We start from the raw sequence: 7,313 nt of genomic DNA on the forward strand, positions 1-7,313 counted from the left end.
GGACCCAGTCCTGCCTGTTACCGTTTTCAAATACATTTCAATTGGAGCATTTCATAAAACATATGCAGAATACCATTCTATATACTGAGTAAACACCCATTTTTAACATGTTTATCATCACAGATACCCTCTTTTAAATATACCTCACACTTTCTCCACATGACCACTAGGGAAAGCCAAATCTTAAAAAAATAATACGGTCGTATTTGTTATTTATTTAGTATTCTCCACGTCAGTGTCCTCAGGTATGTTTGACAAGGAACGAAAACAACTCACTGTTCTGCACATAAAACAGTCCAACCATTTTGATACGTTTTGATAGCTTTGCATACGGTTTAATCGGGTTGGCATGGTATACTTGGAAACACTGCTGTAATCAGAGCAAATATATATTCAACCCGCTCAAGTTCAGAAAATTTGTCAGTCAAGATTTCCACACCTTCAGTAAGTATGAAAGTGTAAAAAGCCTCAGGGCTCCTTATCATTATATTTATTTGTTTTACTATTAACTCTTTTTTTATCTGCAAAATATGTTCATTTCAGAGACTAGCTGTTGGTCTGTCACGATAACTCTCAGAAAGGCTTACAAAGTAAAATTATCATTACGTATGGATACCTTGTTTTCAATACCAAACAGGACAGTTTCTCAGCTGATGACCTTGTCAAACAATGTTCCTTTTTATTGTAAGTACATTTATTGCTGGTGCGGTAGTACGCTGCCAGATTAGTGTATAACAAGATTTAGGTTTTGGATATTTTCTGCGATTTTCTGACTTCGCAAAATTGGGGAACATTGGCATGAATGAAAACAAAACAAAGATAATTCGCTGTACACTGTCACAACATCTGTAAAAGTACGAAAATAAACATCGAAATAACGTCGACGTCATTATTCGAATTATGAATGGGCAAAGAAATTATCACCTTCACAGAAATAATGTGTTAAGGAAGGTTTTCATCCACAACAGTTACAAATTCTCTTTAAAAAGAACACGTTTGTTTCTAACGTACTGGCAGATTTGGGTATACGTGATTTCCTTATTTCATCAAACAAAATGCCACGATATGATGGGAAACCTTCCGATGTGACTTTCAATTTTAATTCGCTTACGTATCAACGAAAATAAATTGGAATTAAACCTTGCATGTGACTGGAATTGTGTAGAACGCATAGAATTAAGTTCGGGCAGGATGGGACAGGTTGTCACTCATGCATTTATGCATGACGTAAGTGTATGCATTGTGGTTCAACCACATTGTGTGTCAACGTTCTTGTCTATTTATTTGTGAATGTTAAGGGCATTGAACCAAACTCACTCTAGTGATGCTGTCTGTGAAATAGAGGTGTGACGATACAGAAATTTCGCAATACAATACGTATCGCGATATTTTGGAACGATACGATTCCATTCGATGCATATGGCGACATGCTACCTTTAGTTATTTTCTATAAAAGCGTAAATGTTGATAGCAAGTAAAAGTGTAATATTGGCATAACCGTCAAATTCTAGTTAACATTGACCATTTTAAGGTCAACGACAAATATCGCGATACAAAAAAGGTACTGATATATTTAACGTCACAGTATCACGATTATCGATATTGCGATATATTGTCACAGCTCTATTATGTATAATATAACACGGGTCACAGGAGGATACGAAGTGCACAATTGGGAGATAAACATACTGTGTTGGGAAATCAGAGGTATATAACGAAATTATAATAGCTCTAAATTTGATTTAAAACCTCACGCTACGCGTTCGGTTATAAATACAAAATTTAGAGCTATTATAATTTTGTTATATACCGCTGATTTTCCAACACAATACGTTTATCTCCATTCTACCATTACCGTGCTATTCAGATTTTAAACAAATACTTAACGTGTTGGAAAATCAGAGGTATATAACGTGATTATATACCTCTGGATGGCTTTGATTAACCAATCACAATCCAGTATTTACTGAAGTCATGGTAGAATGTATCCTCTTGTCGTTCAGTTGAACAGGGTGTACATCGTGTGTACATGCCGAAGGATTATTCAGCCTGATTTCTCTCAATGCCCCTTAAAGATTCCATATGTCTGAGTTTTATGTTTTTAGTGTCAAAATGCATGTAATGTCAGAAATAAACTTTGCAACAGATTGAACTTCATTGTATGTTTGCGAGGAAGTCATCGTGGATGATTTAATGTAATGTTCAAGCTTAACTCAACAACATTTCGGCAACAAGACAGCCTATTGTAAAACACTGAGGCTGAACAACACTGACATCATGAACATCGATCTTTGCAATTTGGATACGTTGACATGCATCTGATCACTCGGTCGCGGTAGTTGCTGTTGCTGTTGCTACAGGTCTGGGTTGCTGGAGACCAATTCTTGCAGGAATATTCACGGGGAGTGAGAATGGATTTGCTGGTTAAATCGTCAGCGCAAAAGAACACAACCTTGGCTGTTCCCAGAAAATATTCCATTTGGTGTAAAGAGACAAAATAGGTGTTAAGTATATGAACCGATAACTGAAGGGCAGTCATTATACAGACATTCGCGAAAAGGGTAACATGAATTATCGTACATTCAATTGTTTGCGCAAGCACGAATCAAACATTGATGCTGGTGATGAAAGTATCACATTTAGAAGTTGATGGACTGGGTGGACTTCTTTGCATGACGAACACAATTCCGTCTGATGATCTGCAACTGTTTATGAAAGTCACATCCTTGGTGCACGTCAGAACTGACCGCAAACGCTGAACGCTATGTAACTGGTAGACTTGGTGCCTGAGGCTTGTTCATTGTGTGTCCTTTGTCTCGAGACACCTCACCTGTCAATGGTCAGTGATTGGTCATCATCACTTGATCGTATAAATTGAGGTACTCCTTGCCGGATAATAACCCAGCTAAGGGCATAATGATCATGATTCAAATTTGAGGTTCTGTCGACCGGTTTTACCCTATTTCGCAGACATCCTGGTTTATAGTCAGTTACATAATGCAAAGGGCGGGTAGGTAAATGCGTTCGCTCGTCACGCTAAAACCCCAGGTTCGATTCCCATCATGTCCCCCACAAGTATTGCTGGAATGTTGCTAAAAGCGGTGTAACACTAAACTTACTCACTCACACGATACGAGATCTACAAATCATGTCAAGTTTACCTCTTGATGTAATGGAATTTCCATCTACAGATCTATGATTTATATGTGATAAATGTGATACTGCCAATGTATGGTAAGGTTTTCATACACCGAAACAAATAGTTAAGATATGTGTGTATGTTACTCTCGCATAAAATTTCGCAGAATTTACAACTATCATATTACAAAAATATAGTTTTGAACAGTGAACACCAAAATGAATATTGTCTAACACACGTGAGGACTTTCAGCAAAACTAAGGCATATTAGTAATATCGAGCTTACAAACTCAGACTTAATGTTTTTAGCTGTGATTGGATTGGTTGTCGTTTTAATGGCGCACTCAGCAGTATTTCAACTATATGGCGGAAGTCTGTAAACAAACGGAACAGCCAATCCAGTATTCAACAGCATGAACATCGATCTACGCAACTGGGATACGACGTGTCAACCAGGTTAGCGAACCCGACCAGCTAATCCCCTTTGTCACAATTACATGTACATAATATATCAGATATCACATACGAATAAGAAAGTAGATTTGATTCATTTTACCATAGGCGTGTATGGGACATCTGACGACACTCGACGCATATACAGGACTTACCAAAGGCGTGTATGAGACATCTGACAACTTTCGACGCATATACAGGACTTAAAGGCCTGTGTGGGACATCTAACGACACTCGAGGCTGATATAAACTGCCCATTCACCGGTTAGACACTTAAAGCATTTTTACATATTATGTAATATATATGGTTACATAGAAGATGAATTTCCACATTAACTTGGGGGAACCAGCTGCAAACGTTATGCAGATGAACTGCACGAGGATCATACATCAAATTGTTGAATAGCCTGTACAAATATTATGCATTTGAACAGCAGCGCTTTGGTGTAAAGCGTCGTTAAAACATTGCCAATTTGAGTTTAACATTTCTTCGACACATGGCAATAACTTATTCCACATTCCGAATTCGTTTTACACTACAACAGTTTATGTATGAACAAAAACTTTAAACAGTATGGAATATTCAGCAAAATCAAATTTAGAACAGTTGACTGAAGTACGGTAACGCATTTACGCAAGTGAGTCTCAACTTTTGATGGGTAGTATTGGACTATGGGACGTCTGATGACACTCGACGCATGGAAAGGATTACCAAAGGCGTGTATAGTACGTCTGATGACACGCGACGCATGGAAAGGATTATTCAGCAAAATCAAGTTTAGAACAGTTGACTGAAGTACGGTAATGCATTTACACAAGTGAGTCTCAACTTGTGATGGGTAGTATTGGACTATGGGACGTCTGATGACTCGCGACGCATGGAAAGGATTACCAAAGGTGTGTATGGTACGTCTGATGACACGCGACGCATGGAAAGGATTAGAAAGGCGTTTATGGTACGTCTGATGACACTCGACGCATGGAAAGGATTAGAAAGGCGTTTATGGTACGTCTGATGACGCTCGACGCATGGAAAGGATTAGAAAGGCGTTTATGGTACGTCTGATGACGCTCTACGCATGGACAAAATTTACCAAAGGCTTGCATTGTACTTCTGATGACACTCGACGCATGGAAAGAATTTAGAACAGGCGTGTATGTGATGTGTGATGACATTTGATTGAGGCATATATATATATATATATATATATATAGGATTTACCAAAGGCGTGTATACGACATCTGATGCTACAGCATTTTAAACACACCTTCGCGTTATCATATAAAATCATTGTAGAACCACAGTTAAATGTGTTGGCTGGGATACTGCTAAAAGCGGTGTAAAAACCATATTCACATACTTGAAACCTGCAAAGGTTAGAGTGAAAAAGGCAAGTTAATCGTGCTCATAGCAACATTTGACGGATTTATGAACGTTCAAAGTTGATATTTCAGTCGACTGAAAAAGGCCCTTGTCCTTTACTTGTAGTAACAGCGTGGACTGGCTGAGGTGTTTTTGTGACAAAGCACAAGACAGAACAACTGTCACAGAAAAGATTTCAAATACGCCTGAGGGGTCTGTAGTTTACAATGAAAAATTTAGTCAGCTGATGTCGCGTGATCACATGCTTAAAAACAGGTCAACGACATGCAGAGACTTCATCATCTCTATATATGTCTGAAGAATATGAATAATTTGCATGTTGCGACTAATGAATAATACCTACAGAATTAAATGGTAGGGTCATCAGGGAAATAGAGCGGGATGATGTTTGAAATGTAAATGCCAAAAGAAAGAGTGAAATGGGTTCAGTGTATCATCTGAGCATCATGTTTAATGTGGGGAAACGTTGACGTCAAAAGTAATGAGTGAGTGAGTTTAGTTTTACGCATCTCTTAGCAACACTCAAGCAATATCACCGCGGAGGAAAACAGAACACGGCCTCACACATTGTTTCCATGTGGGGAATCGAACGTGGGTCCTCGGCGTGACGAGGTAACGTTTTATCCACTAGGGTACACTCCTTCCCCTCAAAAGTAATGGTTTAAGCAATAACAAATCAACGCAAACTAACAACTTCTCTGAATATCCATGAAACAAATAATTCAATGGGCGTAACTGCAAAACAGGGAGGTTAAATATATACACTGGATTACTTTGAAAAAGGGAACGTCCGGTCTGTACTAAAACGGCCAACGAGTATGTAATGTACACGAAAAGAAAAACTGATGTTTGCTGATGTCACCTTGCAGCAGTGCTCCCAGCCTGGTTCCCGCGGCATGTTCGTGGCGTTACACTGAACAATGGTGGCCTCTACCACCGAGCAACATTCTATACAGTGTATATGTTCACTACAGAACATTCACAGAAGTAGTTAGATTTTGTTCAAAGCATTTGAATGCATACTGTAACAAAGTATATACGTGACTAGAATAACGCCCAGTTACATTTAAATGATGAAAATGTTTATTTTTTAAAGTTTCGAGCTATGAATGTCGCAGTTACCATATTCAACCATATATTTTGATATTGTATGTGCTCTTAAAATGCCAGGGTTGAATGGGATAATCATATAGAAGAATACATTATATTTTTATTATTGATAATATTATTTTTATTCATAACTATAAATCATTTTGCTATAATATCCTCCTTTCTTCACTGTGCGGTCTTTGTGAAGCGATAGCGCAGCATACCCCGAGAACCAGATTGAAGAATTCCAACCAAGTCGAAATGGCGGTGGTACAGCTAATGCATAAACAATTCATAATCGGTGTCACCCCGTGCTTTGAAACCAGGATCAAACTATCCCAAATGAAAGAAAGTAATTATGCATGCGTAATATGTCACCCAAAACCACTGCATCTTTCTCCATATCCATGGAATCACTGGGATGACTGGACCAGATAAAATACCTATAGGCCGTCGTCATAACGCTAGAAAATTGCTGACTGTGCTATGAAAAGGACAACACAAAACCCCTCATGATTTCAATCACTGGATTGTCTTGTCGATCTCATGCAGCTGAAACCAATGATATATATATCTATACATATATCAAATCTGACAGCAACAAGACCCAATACGATCCGGGTTATAGTTGTTTTTTCAGCGACTCATGTTTGTCGTAGAGGCATCTAACGGGATCGAGCGGTCATCGCTGACTTTGTTGATATGTCATCGTATCCCAGTTGCGTAGATTGATGCTCATGCTGTTGATCGTCTGGTCAAGACTGGTTTTTACAGTCCGTCGCCATATGGCTGGAATATTGCTGAACAACAAATAAACCAACAGCAACAAAATCCCTGAAACACATCCAACAAAACAACACTCATCCTGCAAACCCAGACAGGACGGCCATTGGGCAATGCCGTATATTGCGCTACACAAAGCCTTATTGCCATAGTAACTCTACACAAAGCACAATTACATTTCTGTAAATTCAGAAGCAATCAGAAACACCACTACATAATACATGCAACAAAACAAGCTACTCATCTTTGGAGACTGGCTGTGTGGATCCGCAGAAACATTTAAAGGGTATTTGCATAACATTAAACACGTGATAAAAATCGCTATTGAATCACCCGATATACACTTCATTAAAGTATAATATTGTGAACGTCAATAAACCGATAATATCATGCACCTTTAATATGTACTTATGGCATGAAGCAAGGCCAGGGAGCATCAGTGACCTAGCTTGCCAAACACTCGCA

Source organism: Haliotis asinina, chromosome 1 (assembly GCF_037392515.1).
Source record: "Haliotis asinina isolate JCU_RB_2024 chromosome 1, JCU_Hal_asi_v2, whole genome shotgun sequence".
In the NCBI taxonomy this organism is placed as follows: Eukaryota; Metazoa; Mollusca; class Gastropoda; order Lepetellida; family Haliotidae; genus Haliotis; species Haliotis asinina.